This window comes from Tenrec ecaudatus, chromosome 15 (assembly GCF_050624435.1).
Source record: "Tenrec ecaudatus isolate mTenEca1 chromosome 15, mTenEca1.hap1, whole genome shotgun sequence".
NCBI classification, from domain to species: domain Eukaryota; kingdom Metazoa; phylum Chordata; class Mammalia; order Afrosoricida; family Tenrecidae; genus Tenrec; species Tenrec ecaudatus.
Window position 1 is genome coordinate 37,395,009 of NC_134544.1, and position 25,078 is coordinate 37,420,086.

Consider the following 25,078-nt stretch of genomic DNA (forward strand, 5'->3'; position numbering starts at 1 on the left):
AACAATTGTGTGGATGGTACATGATGGAGAAGTGATTCATTGTGTTGTCCCAAACAGAAACATGTAATTTGTGGCAATTTGTGATATGAACCTCTTCATGGACCTGAGTTTCACAGTCCTTGATCATTTCACCCACTCAATTCTCTGATCCTGCTACATTCTGGACTCTTACCACACATGGCACTTAATCCAGACTTGTGTTTTCTACTGTTAGCCTCTGATTTGGCTAGTGCCATGGGCCACCAATCTATGATCTTGTTTCTCTTCTTTAGCTACAGCTATTCTTTATTATGAGAATATAAATACAATTTATTTCAGAGAATTACTCACTAAATTAGACTTAACTCCATCACACAGTAGGATTACATTGTATCTAGAGAAGAACTCTACACAGCTTTCAGAGAGTAAGAATAAAATCCCGTTAAATTGAGTAAGATAAAATTATTTCATTTAAAAACCATAAGTACAATTTCAACATTTCTTTGATTCATTTGGCCATTTGAACAAGATACCTCGAACATTAATGAGTATATGAATCACTTGTTCCGATGGAGACTGATTTACTAGGCCTGGGGTGGAGCCAAAGATTCTATCTAGTAAATTCCTAGATGGTATTAATGCTAATCATCTATGCCCTTGCAGGTTTTAGATCAGTTCTTTCTTTCTTAGGAATTAAAACTTTTAAATTAAAAATTCGCTAGTGAATGCTAAAGTGTAGAAACTGAAAAATTACAAACTCTTTAAAACCTGGAACAACAGGAAGCTGGAAACTACACAGATGGCTCATGGGTGGTGGCGCACAGCAGAAAGGGGCTGTGGATGAATCAGCATGGTTCTAGCTGCTCCCCATGCTGTCCATCTCTGAGGAAAGTCTGGCATTGATTAGATATTGAGCCAGGCTAATGCTGGCAGCAGAGCCAGTGATGGTCATCTGCCTATCAATAGATCCTTCCGCACGGTTAGCCGTTTTGATCCGCGCCCCAGCCATCTGACGGACCTCGTTGATTTTGATGCCTTGACGCTGATAAGCAGCCAATCAAATCATTTGGGCTGGTGAGTTCATGAGAAGTAGTCGGAGCGGACACATTTAGACTTGACCAGTAGCCTTTCATCTCAGAGAGCTGGTGTCAGCGTCACTGCATCCCGGGTTGCCATGCATGCATCACAGGCAAGCCGACAGTTGATAACAAGACTACTGCACTGACAACTGGTGAGGCATGGTTAAATCTGGCTGCGGAATGGCATACTGTCCTTAATGGTCTAGGCCTCTAGGGGTGATCCCTCCAGGGCAGGGTTGAGGCACATGGGTGGGGGTGCTGTGGGGACAACTTGCCCTTTTGCTGCATGTGCTGTACTTGTTCGGACAACTTGCACAGATGACTGGAGATTTAGACAGCTTGGGCCAGTACAGGATAAGTTACACCCTTTGCGGGGGGCGGGGAGAGCGTCTCCAACATGACAGGAAGATCTGCTTGGCAGCCTCAATGACGGGTTGATGGTCCACTCAGTTGAGTTAGGAAGCAATGTTTCCAGCCACCTCGACCGCAGCCCCTGGACTCTCTCAAATTTCTTTGATTTTTGCAACCACATGAGAGAGCCACAGTGACTGGCAGTGAGCACCAGCCGCAGGGTGCCCGGGGGTCTCCTCGCAGCTGTGGTATCCGGAATAGAGCTGCTGACATTCACTTCCAGTTTGTCACTGAACAAAGCAAAGGCTTTCAAGATGGAAATAATGGGTCAAGCCAAAGTCACAATTCTCTCAGGACCATTTCCTTCTGATACATGCGCACCACGCTCTTCCAGAATCTTCTTAACCAACTCTCCTTTCTTTCTGATGCTGCTGCCAACTTCGTTTCCATGCATCAGTAGCCAGATGGTGAGAGGGACACTTAATCCACCTCAGCCCCCTGGCGTCCATGTCGAACAGCGTTCTGCGGAGTAGGACTTGGAGTGGGCAAATCTTTGGGTCACTGCAAATGCGAGGTGGTGAGGGGGACTATTTATTATTATTATTATTGTCGTTACTTTTACTTACTTTATAACAAGGCTCTTCAATTATCCACATATTGGATTCCACAAGGTAACCCAAATTGCATAGCGATTTTCTTATATATGAATATGGCTTCAGAAGAAAATCACTTGGAAATTGATCATGGTGATGTGTACAAAGCAAGGTGACTATGAGTACTGCCACAGAATTAATTGTACACTTGAAAATGGAAGATATTTTGTTATATTCATTATATTATCTTACCATTTAAAAAATTGCTCCGATACACATACTATTTAATGAAGTTTTTGTTTGATCCAATCCAGGGATAACTACCTAGTAATTATAACTAATTGTCCATCTCATTGAATAATACAACACACTTACCACAACTTGTTAAATGAAATATTTTACAGCTTCTTATTTGATACATGTAGCTGCCTGTACCTCGAGTGGCGTTTAAATGTGTGGAAAGAGCCTAAAGTGAAGAGCATGTTGCACTGCACATGGCACAAGTCGTCTATGCTCACTTACTAACCATTATCAGTCCAAACAGACACACTGGCTCTATGGGAAAAAGGCATGGCAATGGGGTCTGGCTCCAATAAAATGATTAGAGGGAAAAATGTTACAGACAAAGAAAAACTCTAGAGTAATTCTGCAAGGTGTCACACGTGACCTCCTGGGGTCCTGCTCTAAAGCATGTCTTCTATTAGGTGAAATATCAGTGATATGAGAACTATATCAACTCTAATTTATTTACATCATCCCACGAAAAGGTCTACACTTATCTATAGTAACTTGAGCCCGGCCTAACCTTCAGTATAAAATACAGCATTTGGAGACTCTATGACCCCAATGAGCATATCTATATTGAGGAGGTGGATAGGCGTTTGTTGCATGCTGGCTCCCATCTGAAGGTTCTCGACTCAGGTCTGTGTGATCTCTTGGGTTTTTATCCCAGTCTATCAGCCCCACTGCCTGGCAGCTACATCCCCCATCCTGCCTGCCAGTCAGCATTCCTCAGCATTCAGTCTGGTCGTTGTGCAAAAGAAGAGACTGGGGTTAGGAAAGATGTTTGAAAAACAGGTTCTCAAAATGAAATGACCAAATGTCTACTATGTGCCAAGTCGTATACTTTGTGTGAGTTTCCACTAAACAGCTTCAAGATGGCACAAAACATACTGAGGGTGTTGCCTCTGAAAATTCTTTTTCCTCTTCCAAAGACATGTTGACAGAGAAACGAAACCATTGTGCCTGTCCTCTTTCAAATGACATCCTAAGCACACTCCGTGGTTTTGCTGGCAGTGGAAAGTACTGAGCACAGATCAAGTGTTTGCGCTTTTGAGGCCTAAGACCTTTTGCCGGACTGTAACCACGCCACCACAAAGTGAAGCCCATCTTTCCTGCTATTGTCAGCAGGCCAGGACTGCACCAAACAAGAAGGGTTTGCATAAGAAAATGCCAAAATGTTAATCCATTTTTATAGCTAAACTTGACCTTAAACTTTGTTTTTCCTTTTCAAAAAATGTTTTTTACATTTTATTAGGGGCGCATACAACTCTTATCACAATCCATACATATACATACATCAATTGTGTAAAGCACATCTGCACATTCTTTGCCCTAAGCATTTTCAAAGCATTTGCTCTGCACTTAAGCCCTTTGCATCAGGTCCTCTTTTTGTTTCCCCGCCCTCCCCGCTCTCCTCTCCCTCATGAGCCCTTGATAATTTATACATTGTTATTTTGTCATATCTTGCCCTATCCTGAGTCTCCCTTTCCGACCTTCTCTGCCGTCCATCTCCGAGGGAGGAGGTCACATGTGGATCCTTGTAATCAGTTCCCCCTTTCCAACCCACTCACTCTCCACTCTCCCAGCATCGCCCCTCACACCCCTGGTCCTGAAGGTATCGTCCACCCTGGATTCCCTGTGCCTCCAGCTCCCATATGCACCAGTGTACAACCTCTGCCCTATCCAGTCCTGCAAGGTAGAATTAAGATCATAGTAGCTGGGGGAAAGAAGCATCCAGGATCTGGGGGAAAGCTGTGTTCTTTATCGGTACTACATCGCATCCTGAATGACCCATCCTGAATGACCCATCCTGAATGACCCAACTCCTCTCCTAAACCCCTCTATGAGGGGATCCCCAGTGGCCGACAAATGGGCTTTGGATCTCCACTCTGCACTTCCCCCTTCATTCACTATGGTATATATATATATATATATATTGCATGATGCCTTATACCTGGTCCCTTTGGCACCTCATGATCGCACAGGCTGGTGTGCTTCTTCCATGTCGACTTTATTGCTTCTGAGCTACATGGCCTCTTGTTCACCTTCAAGCCTTTAAGACCCCAGACACTATCTCTTTTGATAACTGGGCACCATCAGCTTTCTTCGCCACATTTGCTTATGCACCCGTTTGACTTTGGTGATCATATCATGGAGGTGTGTACCCAATGATATGATTTTTTTGTTCTTTGATGCCTGATAACTGATTCCTTCAGGACCACGTGATCACACAGGCTGGTGTGTTCTTCCATGTGGGCTTTGTTGCTTCTGAGCTAGATTGCCGCTTGTTTATTTTCAAGCCTTTAAGACTCCAGACACTATCTCTTTTGATAGCCAGGTACAATCAGCTTTCTTCACCACATTTACTTGTTCACCCGCTTTGGCTTCACCAGTTGTGTCGGGAGGGTGAGCATCGTAGAGTGCCAATTTAATAAAAGAAAGTATTCATGCATTGAGGGAGTGCTTGTGTAGAGGCTGAAATAGATCTATTTTCCCATCCTCATATATATATTTTCATGTACATGTCTTTGTCTAGACCTCTATAAATGCCCTTTGCCTCCTAGTTCTTTCCTCCATCTCCCTTGACTTTCCTCCTACCCTACTACCATGCTCCGTCCCCACGTGGGTTACAGCTATATCTCTTCTTTAAATAACCTTACCCTTGATCATTCCCTACCAGGCTTTCCACTCCCCCCTCCATACCATTTTGGGTCCCATGTTATTCCCTTGTCCCTGTGTTTGTTAACACCACTTCCTTAACTCCCACTTCCCCCTATCCCAAGTGCCCCGGAACTGTTGGTCCCGTTGTTTTTCTGAAATGTTGAGACAAGTCTGTGCTTACTTGGCCCATGTTTCTTTATAAAATGCAGGTCGATTATAGGAACAGGGTGTCAGCTATCCTCACACTACTGGAACCACTCCTCCTTCTGCCAACCACAGGCTGCAGAGAGAGAATGCAGCAGTGCACAAAGCTGTGGTCTTAGGGAGGTCTTTAGGGTGTCAGGATCACAGTTTGTGAAATGAAATTAGTTCTAGGACTCAAATAACCATCTCTGTACAATACACATGGGTAATACTTGACCATTATCCCAAAGATAGGATAGTTTGTCCCCTTTCAGAGATGTTTCTTAAGAAAGGGCTGGTGAGCCACTTCTGAAACAAGAGTTGAAATCTCAAAGGAGGATGCTTCTGCTCTGCAACACATGGTGGTGCTGTGAGTTCGAATATCCTCAATGACAACTGGTGGTGCCATTGAATCTGAAGCTCCACGTTAATCCAAGAGAGAAGGAGCATGGAGATGCAAGGCAGTTGAACTCTGAATCAATTTTTCCCATAAGAAATAACTGAAAATGGATTAATCCATTCTCAACCACCAGGTTTTTACCCTAATCTTGCCTTTTTATAAAAAACATTACACAGAAATTTCAAAATAAATAATTTCAGAATTAAATCACATAAATTAAATAAACACACATTTGAAAACGGGTTTAACAACTACACTTTGGCCCATCCTTGAGATTGATGAGGATACTGTTCTGTGGACAAGGATGTGGAGAGGAGATATGGAGAGAGGGTCATTGTTTGGGAGTGGAATTCCCCTTCTGTAAAATCAACCGGTAGCTTCCTGGAGTACAAAAAAATAAAAGTCATCAAGTTTCCAAATATTTTTTCTTTTTTTTAAAACATTTTATTAGGGACTCATACAACTCTTATCACAATCCATACATACATCAATTGTATAACGCAAATCTGTATATGCTTTGCCCTAATAATTTTCAAAGCATTTGTTCTCCCTTTGCATCAAGTCCTCTTTTTTCCCCTCCCTCCCTGCTCTCCTCTCCCTCATGAGCCGTTGATAATTTATAAATTATTATTTTGTCATATCTTGCCCTATCCGGAGTTTCCCTTCACCCCCTTTTCTATTGTCCATCCCCCACGAGGAGGTCACATGTAGATCCTTGTAATCAGTTCCCCCTTTCCAACCCACTCACCCTCTACCCTCCCAGTATCGCCCCTCACACCCCTGGTCCTGAAGGTATCATCCACCCTGGATTCCCTGTACCTCCAGCTCCTCTCTGCACCAGTGTACAACCTCTTCTCTATCCAGACTTGCAAGGTAGAATTCGGATTATGCCAGTGGGCGGGGAGGAAGCATTTATGAACTGGAGGTAAGCTGTATTCTTCATCGGGGCTACATAGCACCATTACTGACTCATCTCCTTCTCTAGATCCCTCTGTGAGGGGATCTCCAGTGGACGACAAATGAGCTTTGGGTCTCCATTCTGCATTTCCCCTTCATTCACTATGGTATGATTTTTTTTTTGATGATGATGTCTTATACCTGATTCCTTAGACACCTCATGATCGCATAGGCTGCTGGGCTTCTTCCATGTGGGCTTTATTGCTTCTGAGCTACATGGCCTCTTGTTCACCTTCAAGCCTTTAAGACCTCCGACAGTACCTCTTTTGATAGCCGGGCACCATCAGCTTTCTTTGCCACATTGCTTATGCACCTGTTTGTCCTCAGTGATTGTATCATGGAGGTGTGCACCCAATTATATAATTTTTTGTTCTTTGATGCCTGATAACTGATCCCTTCAGAACCACGTGATCACACAGGCTGGTGTGTTCATCCATGTGGGCTTTGTTGCTTCTGAGCTAGATGGCCGCTTGTTTATCTTCAAGCCTTTCAGATCCCAGATGCTATTTCTTTTGATAGACGAGCACCATCGGCTTTCTTCACCACATTTGCTTGTTCACCCACTTTGGCTTCAGCGGTTGTGTTGGGAGGGTGAGCATCATAGAATGCCAATTTAATAGAAGAAAATATTCATGCATTGAGGAAGTGCTTGAGCAGAGGCTGAAGGTCCTTCCGCCAACTTAATACTAAACCTATAAATATAGGCACATAGATCTATTTCCCCATCCTCATATATTTGTTTGCATGTACATGTCTTTGTCTAGACCTCTATAAATGCCCTTTTCCTCCTAGCTCTTTCCTCTCTTTCCTTTGACCTTCCTCCTGCCCCACTATCATGCTCTGTCCCCACCTGGGTTACAGCTATACCTCTTCATTACGTTACCTTACCCTTTATCATTCCCTACCAGGCTTGCCACTCCCACCTCACCACCCATTTGGATCCCATGTTCTTCCCTTGTCCCTGGGTTTTTTAGATAGCACATGGTTGCCAATGTAGCAGGGTTTTTTAGACTGGGATTGTAGGGTATTAAAAAGGAGAAAGTGGGCATGAACCCATAGGAATATCAAACCATTTGATACTGCATGTTGAAGACAATCAATTTTCAAACTGTCCTTGTTGGAGAACTCTGAAACCTATCCTGCGCTCCAATGTGAGGATAGCCATAAGGAGAAGGAACATGTAGAGAAAGTTCATTCAGCATGTTAAAGACGTGATAGCAGAGAAAGGACTGGAATATGATTCTCTTAGAATAGAAGATCACAATGCATACTTATTGGAAACAAGACAATTGAATCATTCAGCACATCCCAAAGTGTACTCAGAGGACAAAGTTTTTTTCCCCACTTCAATTTAATCTTTATCAGGGTTGCACAGAGTATATATTTTTTATTATTACAGATCCCACTTGGTCATTAGTGAGGGATTTGTCAACCCAGGAGGTTAGTTTTCTTCAGACTCATTTAACTGATGGGAACAGGAGTCTTAGAGATGTGAGAGAAATCCACTTTAATCCTGTGTCAGAAAACAAGTTGGGAAAGAAATAAGGTAGTTTCCCACCATAGGGGCTCTGGTCCAGCCTGGGCAGCTCAATACAACTGAGGCACCAGGAGTTTCTCTAATCTGCTAATGGGCAAGTGTGTGCCTATTGGATTAGAAGCCTATTCCGTTTGTTTATGTACTATTATGTGGAATGCCTGTTAGATCAGATGAAAAATAAGACAGAAGAGTTCGATGTAAACATGGGAAAGGATTAGGAACACTCATTAAAATCTACAGTTTCAGGAAGGGACAAAAGATTAAGCACAGGCCTGCTAAACAAATCTCTAATAATCAGTCTCAGAGGAACCTGTTGAAATGTGGAAAGGGGAGCTTTGTTGTTATTGTTAAATCAGAAGTTATACTTTACAAATCTTCCATGAACACTAATCTCTCACCTTGGGAAGGAGGAAGCAAGGAAAACATACTTAGATTCTATGAAGATTTATACAAATTCATGCTCATTGGCTACTCTATGGTTTGATAAAGAAAGATATACCTTTGGAGGATTTGTCCCTAATCATTTTATGCTTATATCTGGAAGGACAAAGTCACAAAAGTCAGTCACATCAGCTTATAAACAAGTTCTGTACTAGACTGAACATGAATATAATTCTGGAGGGCTTTGTTTTATATTCCTAAATTTTAAATCAAAGTTGACAATACCTTCTTATGATGCTGAAACAAATCTACAATACATGTAAAACAAATCAGCTAGGAAATGTAGTTCCTTGGCAAATATAGCTTCTCTCTTATTCCCCAATCATATTTAGGATAAAATTCACTTTCAAATTATGTAACCAGTGTCACTACCTTGTCTCCATTTGTCCTAAGCCACCACTCTTTGCTTACTACACTCTGAGCGCTGGTCTCAAGAACACGAGTATTTTTGCAGAAAGAATATGTTATTTATACTCAGGCTCTGGGAGAATAGAACAGCTACTCAATTTCTTTGAATGAGGAAGATACATGCAGTTCTCTTATGTCCTTCTTGAGCCCAACAGTGCTCAATAAACTCACAGATCAGAAAAATGTCCTCTACCCCAGTGTGATGATACTAGGATAAGAACTTTGAGAGTGCTCAGCTCCAAATGAAATCAAGGATGATTGGCAAGTAGAAGCAAGACAGTGGAGATCATCTACAAGCTGAAACATCCCTGCTCTCTTTTCAGGCATATCATTGAGCCTTACGCAGTTCATTCCATCCATCTTCTTCTATAGATTAAATATTATACAGTAACCTATGTGCTCCTCTCATGAACTTGGAACCTATGGAGAGGATGGAACCATCAATTAATCAATTTGCAAAATAGATGGCAAGAAGATTTTGAAAATGAAATCATTTAGGAGTCAGAATGTCTATGTCTTAGCCTACCAATCATGAGGCTTGCCTCGGGGTTCCAAGAGTAGCAGGTGGACCTTCAATGATCCATAGAAGAAAGAATGGAAATACTTCCCAAGCAGTGCTGCCTCTGGAACAAGTCTGGTTTTCGATTTTAAGACTTTGATTTAAACCAAAGATAGATTTTCGTTCCATTGTACATTGTTCAAATTTCCAAAATTTAGCTGGTTTCTACGAACATTTGTATAAGAAGTACATGAATTGAATGGATTTATGCTAACTCTATTTAAATTTGGCATAGTCATAGAAGACATGGGTTTCCCGGTAGGTGTGTGCTTGAGACGCTAAGTAACTATCCTCAGGAGAACATTTCCTTAGTATGTTATCCTAAGAAACATATCCTTAGAAGCAAAGCAACAAGCACATACCATATATGAAATCTGAATTCTTCATGCGCACAAAGATTTTGAGGTTCCAGAACACAAAAAAAGCCCCAAACAAATGCGACTGCTTTCTTTGGTTTTATTGTTCAAATGTATAAAATTTACCTACTGCTATAAAAAGAAGATTTCACTTTTCTAAGAATAGTGTTTCTATCTCCAAGAATGAGATAAAAGTTGTATAAAAGTAGAATACGTGAATGTTATACCAGAGTTTAATGAAAGCTGGGCAATATGAAGAAGGACATGGCATCAGGATCAGAGGGAGGCGCATTAACCACTTTCAATACACAGATGATCTAACCTCGTTTGCTGGAAACCAAGACGACCAGAAGCACTTACTGACAGAAATCCAAAACAACCCCTTTGTATGGATTAAAACTCAGTTAGTCCTGTTCTGAGGATGTGTGTTTCCATCATACTGACTTAAAGACAGCATCATGATAAATGGAGAAATATTTAAGTTACAACGGATTCATTTTGTTTTCCTTGGGTGCATAATCAGTGCTCATGGAAGCAATATTCAAGAAACCAAATTTCCCAGACAAATTTGCTACACAAGGTCTATTTAAGATGTCTTTTTAAGGACTCATATGAGCCTGATCCAATCCATGGTATTTTGAACCTCTAATACGGATAGGAAAACCAGTCAATGAATAAGGATGACAAAAGAAGAATGAACATATTTGAATTGTGGTATCAGAAAAGTACATTAGGAGCATCAGGGATTGCCAGAAGAAACAAATCTGACTTGGAGGAAGTACAGCCAAACCTCTCCCCAGAAACAGAATGACGATTATGTCTTATACATGCACTTTGGACATGTTATCAAGAAAGACCAGTCCTTGGAGAAGAACATCATACTTGGTAAAATAGAGGGTCAAGTCCCCCCAAATTACTAAAGAATAAGAAAAGGAAGACTCTCAAGGAGATGGGTTGATGCAGCGGGTGCAATAAAGGGCCGAAACATAATAGCCAGTCTGGAGCCAACTCCATGGCACCTAATACCAACCATCACTAGAGCGTGTTATAAACTCTTCAATAAAATTTGCGAGTTGTTTTGGTGGTTAGAGTTATTCAGTGTCAACGATTTCAATATGTATTGTTTCCAGTATTTTGTACAAGTTATTATTATTATTTTAATTCACAATGGAATACATAATTGTTGGGGAAAAGCCAGTCAAGTACTTGATGCAGCTTAAAGGTACTCTTTATATTGTGTAAGGATTTTTGTGTCTTTCTATATTATGAAAAGCATCATGGAAAGGAGTGATGCAATTTCTTCCAACATCTTAAGATAAAATATGTCACATAGGAATGTGAATTTACACGACAAAATACAAACTTTAAATCATTCAAACCAGAGCTAGCTAAATGGCCCTTAATTTCTTACCTCTCAAAATATTATGTGGGTTTGGGGTTAAACTTTGAAGGAAACAGGTTTTTTTAAAAATGTTTTTTAGGGGCTCATACAACTCTCATCACAATCCATAATTGTGTAAAACACATCTGTACATTCATTGCCCTCATCATTTTCAAAACATTTGCTCTCCACTTAAACCCTTGGCATCAGATCCTCTATTTTTCCCCTCCCTCTCCCCATCCCCCTCTCTCATGAGCCCTTGATAATTATAAATTATTATTTTGTCATATCTTGTCCTATCCAATATCTCCCTTCACCCCCTTTTCTGTTGTCCAACTCCAATGGAGGAAGTCACATGTAGATCCTTGTAACTGGTTCCCTCTTTCCAACCCACTCTTTCCTCTACCCTCCCAGTGTCGCCATTCACACCCCTGGTCTTGAAGGTATCATCCGCCCAGGATTCCTTGTGTTTTCAGTTCCAATCTGTACCAGTGTACATCCTCTGGTCTAGACAGACTTGCAAGGTATATTTCGGATCATGATGGGGGCAGGGAGGAAGTATTTAGGAGCTAGAGGAAAGTTGTATTTTTCATCGGTGCTGTATCACACCTTGACTGACCCAGGAAACAAGGTTTTAAAAAACTACTAATAACACAAACAAATTCTAACTTTCAGGAAGTTTGCAGAGCAGTACAAATAGCTTTATTTTCTCCTTAATCCTTTAAGAATTGCATAAATACTCTACCAACAGTGAACATTTTAGCATCTATTTCTTTCAAAAGAGCATTCACTTACACAACTGAACCACAACTAAAATCTGTAAATCAACATATAGATACAATGCTTCATTCAACTATCACTACTTGTCCTAATATTGTCCCCCTGTGGCAAAAAGGTCCAATAGAGAATCATGCTTTGTATGAAGTTGTATTAAGTTGTCATGCATCTTGGTCTACTGGTGTCTGCATTTTTGTTTTGTTTTTTCATTCTTGCTTTGACTTCCAGGAACTTAACATTTTGGGAAACTATGCGGTGCTTTACCTGTATTCCTCCACTAGGGTCTAGCTGAAGTTTCTTTGTGATTAGATCAGGTTGTGCATCATCAGCGGGACCATCGCAGAGGTGATGTAGTGTTCCCACGTGTCCTATCAGGTAGCACACACTTTTAATTTGCACCATTAATGATGATGTTCACGTTGACACTTAATTAAAGTGTCTTCCAAGCTTATCCACTATGCAGATATTATTTTTCCTTTGTAATGAATAAGTATACTGAAGGGGAGATTATTTGAAACTATATAAATATCCCACTCTATATAGACCTTTCTTTTGATTTAAATAATGCATTTATATAACTATAGACAGCTTGGTACTTATTTTATTTAAATAGTTGAGTTAGATTACTTTCACCTATTGTTGTCTCATCTGTGCCAGTGGGAACTGTTTCAAGTTGATTTGTGTATTACTGTGGTGTGCCTCAGTTGTTACTTGAGCACACTCTTTCTTTCTTTCAGGGTTATTCTACGCTTTCCAGATCCCAGCTGGGGTTTCATGTATTTCTCTAAGGATCCTGGGTTGATTTTACTGTAGAAGAGTATTTAGAAGCCAAACTAATGGCATTAAGTGTGTTCAATAATATGGGATTGTTATCATTATTTGCAGGCCCTGCCATTGAACAATGCCAGGAGATTCACATAGACATACACAGGCATTTGTATATTTATTTCTGTGTACCCATTAATACCTACTGATTCTTCTGCACCAGATTATAATATAGTGTCCATACTACTTTTCTCAATATTATTAATTGTATTTTTCTTCTTGAACAATAATAAATGTGGCTCCTATAAGTTTTATTCTACTTACATATTGACTCACTCTATAGCTAATGAAACTTCCTTAACTCCACTCCACCCCACCTCACCTACCCCTACCCCCCCACCCCTCCTGGTTCCCTATGTAGATGTCCTTCTCACCCATTCAATGCGTAATCCAGGGTGGCCGTACACACCTCACTCTGAATGGACTCTTCAACTCCATGCCTGCCTACCACCCTAGAGTGGGCCTATTTCTCACTCTGTTGAGGCTTTAATTCAATGCAGCAGGACTTCCCTGTACAACCCCATGGTTAGTCTGCTTGACTCTCAGCACCTTCTCTTGGACTGTGTTCTTGAAGGAATGCTATTCTTATCCCTGCTTTCCCCCACCCCCACGACCTTCAGTACCCTGAAGTTAGCCTGAAACTGGCCATTAGATGTCCAGGCTGAATTTCTTATTCCATCTGAGTTATGTCACCCCTGCCAGTCCCCCTCAGTCTTGACTCTCTACCCCATTTAATGATTGAAGATGGAATGATCAGAAATGGAAAAGATGGGACATAAAAAGAAAACCTGAATGGAAAGCTTTTTTGTTTGATTGTTTAATGAGAGGTATTGGGTCTCCAAAATGGCTCTGCCAACATACAAAGGAATAATTAATGGGTTTAAGAAGGTGCTGCCTAATACTGAGTGCAACTGGCATGGCTTTCAGGGTCTTCAGATGGTGAGGAAGGCATCCATAAAAGGGGAGCCCAACACAGAACTAGCAGAGTGAGAAGTGAGCTGCCCAGATGCGATTATGAAAGTCAAGGGAGAAGTTCAGGCTAGCCTGTAATCCTCCAGGGTTTTTGGACACAGATGGAGATACGTTTGCCCTTGGCCATCAGTGGTTACGTATCCAAATGATCTCCTGTGGGGTAATCAGAAGTTTACTCTATATTAGGGCCATGGGAAAAGACAGAAGATACCTCCATTGGAAAATCTAAATATATAAAATTTCTAGATACTTGAGAAATCATAATTGGCTAGAAGGAATTTAGATATATTTCAGGTGTCAAGAGCAGATCAGAAAATAGATTCCTTAATAATGGGGGAAGGGAGAATCAGAAAAGTTTTCTTTTTTTTAAATCCACATACCAAGACATCGGTTTGAACCACATTCTAGATGCATGCAATATGAAGTTTCTTTATTATTATGCCAACAATTTAGTAATAATGCCCTACACCTTTCTCCTCTCCTGTCTCCCTCTTGAACCAAGGGCTGATAAATACTGTTCAGAGATGCAGCAGGAGATGAGTAAAACTAAAGACAAGACCTCCTTCCTGTGTCTGGTGGTTTCCCTCCAGCAGGCCAGACTGGTGGGGAGAAAAGGTTCACTGAAGCTCTGACTTTTCCATGAGACACTGCATTCTGAAATCAGAAGTGAGACTGCAGTTTGCATTGTGTAATTACATAAGAACTCTTTATTGTTCAGGAGTGCTAGAGAGTTATGCAGCTTGCCCGAGTGTTCATCCAGGGGCCAGAGAAGAACTATATCAAGAGAACATTTCTGTAAGGAGTAGCAGTTTGAGGGGGAAGGCTGTGTGTTTACTTCCCAAGAATCATGTTTACTCAATAAAACTGGTCACACTAAGATCGTGGCCAGACTAAGGTAACCTAGGCTTCATCCTTTCTTTATCACTTAGTGCTCTCTGTACCTGAGCAAGCCATTAACCCTTCTAAGAAGTCCCTACAACTGAAAAGAGACAGGTGTGCATATTATGAGAACCACCTCTTACAATACATCTCTGCTGAGCTTGTAAATGTATGCTGAGGAAGACACTCACTGCCATCATGTTGATACCAACTCAGAAGAATCCTACAGGCCCAGGGAGAAGGGTCCCTGTGGGCATCTAAGACTGGAGCTCATTGCTGTGGAACAGAGGACCTCCACTTTCCCCTAGAGAGCTGCTGGGGGTTCCAACTCCTGGCTATGCTGTGCGCAGCCTAATGCCTAACCAGTATGTCACCAGCCCCACACATTCGGAGTTAATTAAGATTTGTGGTTGTTGGTTTACATGTATTGTGATTTAAGGAAAAGCTCACAGGAGTATGTATCTTCACTTTGCAGCTCTACTTTCCAGTTCTATTAAGGTGTGGTTTCCTCCATTCATATGTCCTTTAGTCAATATATTCATAATACACATATCCATCCACCAATCCATTCAACTTATTCACAAAATATTACTCAATTGGGATTGTGTGCTGTGCTAGTTCCTGGGAAGAGGAAGGAGACCTAGCCGATTTACAAAGATGACAGAAGGACATGTGTGAAAAGAGGTGCTGATTTGAGTTGATAGATTGTCTGAGTCTTGGATTTAAGCAGGGGAGGGGAGGAATGAGGTGGTAAATAGAGAAAACAACTCAAGAAAAGGCATAGATAAAGACCTGAGCCTACCAGATACATAGTTTATGTGTTCATCACCTAATCTGGTGTCAATTTAAGGATTCAGAGTGCAGGGGTGGAGTGTAGGCTGTCATTCTGGAGATAGCCAATGAGACTTCTGTGTGGGCATGGCCTTACACAAAATGTGTTAGTCTGGGTAGACTAGAGAAACAAATCCATGGACATACATATGTGTATAAGAAAGAGGTATATATACAAGAGGAATTGAATATTGAGAAAACATCTCAGCCCAGTCCAGATCAAATCCATAAATCCGATATTAGCCCATATATTCGATATCGATCTATAAAGTTCTCTTCAGACTCATGAACCACATGCAATGAAGCCAAATGCAGGACAATCACAAGCCAGTGGGTAGAAAATCTGTGGGTTCTGTGGCATTGTAAGCATCTCAGCACTGGCAGGGGTCTCTCTGTGGCTTCTCCGGCTTCCGAGGTCTGGTTGCATCCATGCGGCTTGTCTTCTGCAATGTCTCCCAGGAAGTGGCAGAGCGAGAGAAGTGTCTTCTGCCTCCAAGGAAGAAGTACTAGCTTTCCCAGGAGAAGGCCATGCCCACACAGAAGTCTCATTGGCTATCTCCAGATTGACAGCCTAGACTCCACACCTACACCATTAATCATTAAATTAACACCACATAAGGTGACTAACACAGTTTGCCCTACCTTCTTCCCCCTAACCTTGGAATAGATAAACTACTTGAAAGCTCCATTAGTCCAGGTTGCAGGTTCTTCCTTGCCTTGGGTCTGATGGACCTTGGTGACAGAGACACATAGTATATATAAAGATATTTCAAAAGAAAGGTCGGGTGATCTTCTGTAGAATAATCAGCCATGGAAATCTGATGGATTTCAACATGGGTCACTGTGAGTCAGAATTGACTTAAGGCCAACTTTTAAAAAATATTCATTGTAACAACTTGTTGCCATTTGTGGTTCTCCAAGTATTGAGGGAAATATTCCAGATTGTTCCTTGTGATGTTTTGTGCAACTCTGGACACAGCAATACCCTCCTGCATGCTGATTACAGAACTTCCTGTGTTGACAGTTTTCGATCCCCTTATTGCTCTAATGTTCATTCTCAGACAAAGCCTAAAGTCTAATATTTCTTAGCTTAGTTGGTAAAACTGAAAGCAGGGCTTTTTTTGTTTCTTTGTTTTTTGGTTTCCACATTTCAGCTTCTAAAGAAGACTTTCCATAGCATTTACTTATTGATCAGAATATTCACATTGACTGTATCATCTGTGGTATAGAGCCTGATGGTTGAAGAAATAAAACAAAAAGGAATAACACTCTGGAGGAAATAGCATAGGGATTCAAATAAATACTAAGTGAAAAAGGAGTAGATATATTTGATCTGACAGAGGAATTGAAATATGAACAAGTTAGAATCTCCACCTACCTTGTGAGATCAGCTGCTTCATTCCTGGGTTCCAAGTGAAGAATGAAGCTTGCTTCATTATTATCATATCCTCAGTATCTAGAGAAACCGAGGATAACTAAAGGTAAGGAGAAATTTCTGGTCCTAAGGTTCATCAGGGAACTTTTCAATTTCCTCGCAAGTATATGGAAGTTGCATAAGGAATTCTAAGACAAAACAATTAATGTCATGTTGGTGAGCAATGCACACTTAATACAGACTTCCAGAAGAACAAACATATAGATTTTAAAAGAAATAAAACAGCAAGTTTCCTTAGACATGAGAATAGAGAGAATTCAACTCAATCATTTTAGAAACATCATCAAGAAAATTCAGTAGCTAGAAAATGGCATCATGCTTGGTAGTGGGCCAGTAAAAATGTCCTCAATGAGCTAGATTAATGCAATGGTTACTAACAAGAACATACATTTCAATTAATTAAATTTATTATTATTATTATTATTAATTAGTAAATTCATGATAGCTATTAGTAATGATTCTTTGTGATATATGGTATGGTCTGGTATCGGTGGAAGTTAATAATGGGAACATGAGAACATGAATTATCACACTGTGTGATATGATCACTATGGTGACTAGTCATAGTGATCATAGAAAGCCCATATGACTATGATAGGAGTTCCTTGGGCAAACATTGACAAAACGCTAATGTTTGCAGCTGAGAAAAAAACATCCTAATGAAGAGATATTAATTAGAGAAAAGAATTAAAGAAAGTTTAGGGTTTAAAACAAAGTTGGGGCAAATTTATATGGACACAATGGACAAACTAGTAGGGTTGCAGGTGGCAAATTGTACAGCTAGTGTTGGAGAGTATGCTCTGAAGTTCACAGGCATATTAAATTGATCTCAAGAATTTGTACTGTATCTGGTAGAACCTAGGAAGGCAGTGAAGTTTATGGATAAGAGTTTAGGAAGTCAAAAGTCAAGCTCTTCTACAGTCAACTTCAGAGCGGAATAGTTTAAACGGAGCCAGTATATTTTCTAGGAAATTGTCAAGTCACCCAGATAGAAAATAATGAGGGTTTGATCATAGCTTCAAACCAAACATATAGCCTTCTTGTCAATTCTGACTCATCATGATCCTCCAGGACCAGTTAGAAGTGCCTCTGTACATTTCAAGATGGTAACTTTTTAAAATCACTTTATTAGGGGCTCATACAACTCTTATCATAATCCACACATATATCAATTTTGTAAAGCACACTTATACATTCATTGCCCTCATCATTCTCAAAACATTTGCTCTCCACTTAAGCCCCTGTATCAGCTCCTCATTTCCCCCCTCCCTCATGTACTCTTGATAATTTATAAATTATTATTTTGTCATATCTTACATTGCCCAACGTCTCCCTTCACCCACTTTTCTGTTTTCCATCCCCATAGGGAGGGAGAAGGTTATATGTAGATCCTTGTAATGGGTTCCCCCTTTCAACCCCAACCTCCCTTCCCCTCCCGGTATCCCCACTCTCACCACTGGTCCTGAAAGGATCATCTGCCCTGGATTTCCTGTGTTTCCAGTTACTATCTGTATCAGTGCATATCCTCTGTTCTAGCCAGATTTGTAAGGTAGAATTTGGATCATGATAGTGGGGCTGGAGGGGAAGCACTTAGGAACTAGAGGAAAGTTGTATGTTTCATCATTGCTACACTGCACCTTGACTGGCTCATCTCCTCCCTGAGACCCTTCTGCAAAGGGATGTCCAATTGCCTACAAATGGCCTTTGGGTCTCCACTTCACACGCCCTCTCATTCACAATGATCTGATTTTTTTTCTGATGATTCCTGATACCTGATCACTTCAACACCTCATGAACGCACAGGCTTGTGTGCTTCTTCCATGTGGGCTTTGTTGCTTCTGAGCTAGATGGCCGCTTGTTTACCTTCAAGCCTTTAAGACCCCAGATGCTATATCTTTTGGCAGTCGGGTGCCATCAGCTTTCTTCAACACATTTGCTTATGCACCCGCTTTGTCTTCAGCTGTGGTTTTGGGAAGGTGAGCATCATGCAATGCCAGTTTAATAGAACTAAGTATTCTTGCATTGAGGGAGTACTTATCTTTCTCCCTTGGATGGGGCTGGTAGTTTGGAACTGTCAATCTTGCAGTTAGTAGCTTAACCTGTAACTCAGAACACGGCCAGAATTCCTGGGTATAGATTGTTGTTGTGAAGTCCCGTTAATTCAGTTCTGACTCAGGACTGAACTTTTAACAACAGAGGGAAAGACTGCTCAGCCCTGAGCCATAGTCACAATAGTTGACTTCATCAAGCCTGTTGCTGCAGGTACCAGGTCCATGCACCTCGTCAAGGATCTTCCTCTTTTGCCTGCCTCACTATTTGACCTTGTCTGATGGCCTTCTCCAGGGTCTCTGCTGACCACATGTCTAAGGTACAGGAGACCAAGTCCCAGTATCCTCTGGCAGTCCCTCTTCCAAGGCAGATTTGTTGGTTCTTTTGACTGTCCATGGTATGTTCAATATTCTTCACAAGCACCATAATTCAAATGTATCAACTCTTTTTTGGTTTTACTTATTTAATGTCTAACTTTCATTAAATTAACAGTCTTGCTTCTTGAACTTTAAAGAGGTCTTGTGCAGTCTATTTACTCAATAAAACCCAGCCTTGGATCTCTTGACTGCTGCCTCCATGAGCGCAGATTGTGGAACCAACCAACTTGAAATCCTTGACAACTTCAATCTGTTTTCACTTACCATGATGTTACCCATTGATCTTGTGAGGATTTTGTTCTACTTTACCTTCAGTCAGATCTATACTGATGGCTGCAATCCTTGACCTTCCTTAGCAAGTGCTCCTTGCTTTCAGCAAGCAAAGGTTGTGTCCTTTGGCTACAAAAATGATGAATAAGCCTTCCTCCAATTCTGATACTGCATTCTATTTTGTGTAGTCTAACTTCTATTCTTTGCCCAACATACCAATTGAGTAAGTATGGCGGGAGGATTCAATGATTATGCACGCTTTGCCTGATTTTAAATCATTCAATAACCCCTTGAGTGACCACACTGGCCTTTAAAATACCAGTGGCATTGCTTCTAGCATCACAGCAACACACAAGCCATACTAGTAAGACAAACTGGCCGACAAGTGGTGGAGAAGGGACTCAACTCTGTGTGCCATACTAATCTATGGATAGCCTTGAGAAAAGTGGAAACTCCTGAATACTTCCTGGTCTCATGCAGAACCAAACATGGATCAAGAGGCAGTTGTGTGAACAGAACAAAAGAATACTATGGGTTTTAAAATCAGGAAATGGATGTGTAAGGTTTGTATCTTCTCACCATACTTATTCTATCAATTTGCTCAGCATATGATCAGAGAAGCTACAATACATGAAGAAAAATGTGGCATTTGGATTAGAGGAAGTTTTATCAACAACCTGCAGCCTGCAGATGACATACTCTGGCTTGCTGAAGGTGAGGAGGTCTTGAAGCACCTGCTGAAGAAGATCAAGGAGTACCGTATGGATTACAACAAAGTGTCAAAAAGACCAAAACCCTCATGACTGGCCTAATAGGTAACACCACAATAAGTGGAGAACAGATTGCAATTGTCAAGGATTTTATGTAGCTTGGATCCACGATCAAAGCAACAGTGATGAGATCCAACGATGTATTACATTGGGTAAATATGCTGCGCCGGACATCTTAAAGTACTGAAAAGCAGTGCCGCTACTTTAAGGACTAAAGTGAGCCTGACCCAAGCCATGGCATTTTCAATAGTTTCATTTGCAAGTGAAAGTTGGGAATTGAATGAGGAAGACTGAAAATTAATGGATGCATTTGAATTGTGGTGCTAGCGGGGGATATATAACACACACTCCTCTGTCTTGGCAGAAGGACAGCGACTGAGCTCCTTGGAGACAAGGATGGTGAGACTTGGTCTCACATACTTTGAATATGGCATCAGGAGAGGCCAATCCCCGGAGAAGGGTTATGATATCCGTGTTAACTCCCAATAATGGTTTTTAAAATAAAGCTCTTTTCCACCATGTGTTATCAATGATATTATTCTATTATTTGCACATTCTGTTGGATCACCATTCTTTCGAATGGGTACAAATATGCATTCATTCCCCTCACTTAGCCAGGTAGCTCTCTTCCAGATTCACCTGGCATAAATGACTGATTGTTTCCACCACTTCATAAGCTTTTGAACCATTTCAATGGATATTTTCTCAATCCTGGATCTTTGGTCTTGGCTGAAGTCTTCAATGCTTCTGTATCTATATTTGATATGTCCTGCATCATCAAATATTTTCCTCATAGAATCTTTCAATATTGCAAATTGAAGCTTGGTTTTTTTGCCCAGTTCTTTCAGTTTCAGGTATGCTGAGTGTTTTCTTCCTTTTTGGTTTTCTAGTTTGGAGATGGATTAGGGCACAGGAAAAGTGAAGGGGGTACAGATATGACTAAGAAGGTAGACGCTTGGATTAAGCTGAAAGCAACTATGATATGGTAGAATCCTAGTGCTGACAAAAATCATGATTAGGTCAGAGAGTTTACTTTAGATCTTTCTACTTTTCCTTTAATCTAATGTCTCAATAGCTGTTCATTTCACGCATTATATGTCAATCCAAAATTAAACAGATGCTCATCATTTTAGTGATACCATGACCCTTTGATAAAGTTTCATAACTGAACATAGTTCTGGTTTATTAAGTTTTTACCTTCAATATATCTTGCCTAGAGAATAATAAGTTAATGCAGATTAAATATAGTTCAGGTTTCTAAACAAGGATGGGAAAGCACTTTGGATGCAATGGACATAACTGTAATATTGATGAAGGATGACCATTCCCTGTCAGATATACATTCATATCAAGAAGTGATAAGGAGCGGAGACCTCAGCTTTATGGCTAGATTCCAAGCCAAGAGAACTAGGATGTTTCTATTCACCCATTCTGCTTAGTTGTGGGCTCAGGTTATAGGCAGATACTTCTGGTAAGGCCTGTATACATATTCCAGAATGGCCATACCCAAGTGGCACTAAGGGTTCTCAGCGCTTGCTACTCTCCTGCTTGGCAACTCTTGTAGTGCCTTTGTATGGCAGTGTGACAATGCTGAGTCCCTAAGCATTGCACAGACTGTTATCCACGCCTCGTTATTTATATGATTTGAAGATGAGACGTACAATATACAATACATTTCGCTCTGCTTTCTTTGCCAATTGTTCCTTTTGATTCAAGTTTATTACGAATATTCTAGGTGAACAATAACTCAGCGAAAAGAAAGTTGCTCCTACAAAAGAAAGGCCCCACTGAATTGATGAGAGAGATATCCATGTTTCATAAAACCCAGAACAGACTCAGGAGTGGCAGCGATGACTGATAAGAAAAGGTCTCATTCTTGATTATGTCTACATGACATTCTGTGCTTTATTCTGCTGGGAGCACAGGGGCCATCCAGCCAACTCCAATAAGAACAGCAGCTAAGGGTGCCTCCTCATTCTGTATCTGCCTGACAATGTCCTCAGTTGAATAGAGTCAGCTTCATTTTTGAAAATAAAAGCATGAAATAATCTCTTTTTTATATATATAAAAAGGGCTTTCAAGGGACTGGCAACCCTTGAAACCAGAGGGATAGTTTTTGTGAACAGGAGGAGTACCCTGATCAAACAAGCTCGAAAGAGTACATGTGGATGACTCATCTTCCAGAATGCGTGGGGTCAGCTAACACTCCAAGGGGTCTTTTACAAAGAATTGGGGAAAGAAAGGATAGCAGCAAGGTTATGCCAAGGGTAAATAATTTATAAGGCCCAAGCCAGAATAAAGCAAAAATTATTATGTTTTACACTCAGCTTTTGTTTAAATTCTGCATTCTGCCGGTCTGTGGTGCACTGTTTAAGGTAACTAGAGGGAAAAAACAAGAGCAAAAATAAGAGAAAGAAAAGTAAATGAATCAATATCCCATATCAAATAATTTATAGAAAGACACATTTATTATATTTTGACTTAACTGGTTTAAGAAACTCCCACCCCAATTCGTCTTTTATATGAAGACACTGGTCTCCTGCCCTTGACTGCAGATCTCTGCCTGGAATGCCCCTCTTCCTGAACAGGAACTACAGAATCACACCACTAAACATGACCTGTGTATGCTGCTGTGAAGTATTTAATTAATGGTTCTTCTGGCCACAGCCTTTTCTACTCTCGCGAAAAGATCTTTGTCCAGATGTGCATGATCAAGGTAGGGAAGATAACGGAAAATATGTATTCAGCTGTGTGTGAATGTCAACAGGGTTTATTGTGAGTGCCATCTTGCTGGGTAGAAGTAGAGTCTTCTAAGAAGTAGGAAGAGAGATTTTACTACCAGAAGGAGAGAAGAGTAAGAGTGGGGTGTGTCATTTGCATCAAACCTCTTTGCTTCCTGGGCATTGGCTTTCCATGATCCAGGCGGCAGCGTTTGCCCCACAGGAGGAGTAAGAGAGCAGGCACCAGAGAACCAGCAGCCTGAGGGGCAATCTGCAGTGGGTGGTGTGTTGTAGAATGGGGTGCCTCCAGGCACTTAATTGGGGTACCTGCATTTGCCAGCCCACAGAGCTGGAGACGAATACTTTCAGGTTTAGCTTGGCAGAATCATGTGACCTTGGGCAATGATTGACAGTTGTAAAAATAAAATAGCCCCAAAAAGGCACCAGCCAGGTCAAGGGTTTGGGGTCCAGAGAGGCCTGTGTTCAGGTACAGCAGCGAAGACATCATCCCAACTGTGTCCGAGGCTTCCCTTCCCTAATAAATTCCAGCCTTGTGAATATTGTCTGAGAATTCCGTGTCACCATTGCAATGAATTTTCAAAGCCAACTGGGAAGACTGGAGAGCTATGGGAGGGGCAGTTGGCATCATGTCAGAATTCCTAGGAAGGGTCAAAGGTAGGGCAGGGCTGACCTCAGCCTCACCAAAAGTGGCCTTGGGCCTGGCTGATGTGGAATTTGATTTCCCTGCCCCTCCCCCTTGTAAAGTTAGAGAGGTCAGACCCCATAACCTCCAGGGAATCGCTTCTTTGTCTACATTCCCTGGGCCCTGAACATGCCCATGTGACCACCTTCCTTGTAGCAGGAGTCTCAGGCCACAGAAACATGCCCTATAGATACCAGATCAAATGCAGAACATGGCGAAATTTTGAGTTTGAGATAAACATATATTTTTATTACAAGACCCCTTGTGTAACATTAAATCTTTAATTGAGCATCTTTTTTTATAAGAAACTTTTCATTTTAAGGTAATTTTAGATCCATCTGAGTAAGAAATAGCCTAGTGCGATCTCAAGCATGTGTTAGTGAGTTCCTTCCAATGCTAGAGTCTTTCAAAACTCTAGCACAGTATCAGTACAGTATTGTACTGACAGTGTCACCTTTCATTGCCCCTTTTTGCTATACCTACTCTTCTCCTCTCCCCATTAACACTAGCACCTCCCCTTTCATTCAGTTACAACCCACAGTGAGCCTATGGATCAAGAAGAATTCAGCTCCCTAAGGTTTCTAAGACAGCAAATCTTTATGAGAGCAGAGATTCTCATCTTTCGCCCTCAGAAGAGGTAGTGTGTTTAAAGCAAAACCCTTGGGGTAAGCAGCTCCACTTTGAACCCAGAAAGCCATCAGGGATCCTTCCTAACCCTTAATGCCTGGGAAATTTTCCATGTCTATAATTTTGCTATTTTCAAGAACATGGGCCCTGCTTGGGTGCCAGAATCACAGGATGCCATGTTTCCACGCGCCCGTGGTAGGTGTTATTGTTGCTGCTAGGTAAGATACCTGTCAGAACAAGTCATTTCTGACTCATACATAAAACAGAATAAAACACTACCTGGTCCAGTCCCACCCTCACAACTGGTCTTATATTTGGGCCCATGGTTGCAGCCACTGAAGAAAAAGAGGGGGACAAAGAAAGTAATAAAAGAAAAAGAAAAGAAAGAGGTTTACCTCAATTCGGTACACCTGTAGGTAAACTGTAACAATAGATTGAAAGGGGCATGACAGAGGAGGCTGGCAGGAAATGGGAGCTAATAACAAAAAGCATAGGGAAGACCAAATGTCCTGGAAGTGATTGTGGTGACAGTGGGTTGTTCAGTTCTTAGGTTAGTGATTGAACTATTGACATGTATATGTGATTTGTTTTCTGTGAAATTGTTTTAAAAAACTAATTTAAAAAAGAGAGACAGAAATTGTTAAGCTGGGTTCTAGAGTACATAACCCTTCATATA

The 25,078-nt window shown here is 41.1% G+C and overlaps 1 pseudogene; it reads right to left on the bottom strand.

Moving 5' to 3' along the window:
• Nucleotides 1–835: 835 nt before the first annotated feature.
• Nucleotides 836–2,892, bottom strand: LOC142428115 (poly(rC)-binding protein 2 pseudogene; annotated as a pseudogene).
• Nucleotides 2,893–25,078: the final 22,186 nt, after the last annotated feature.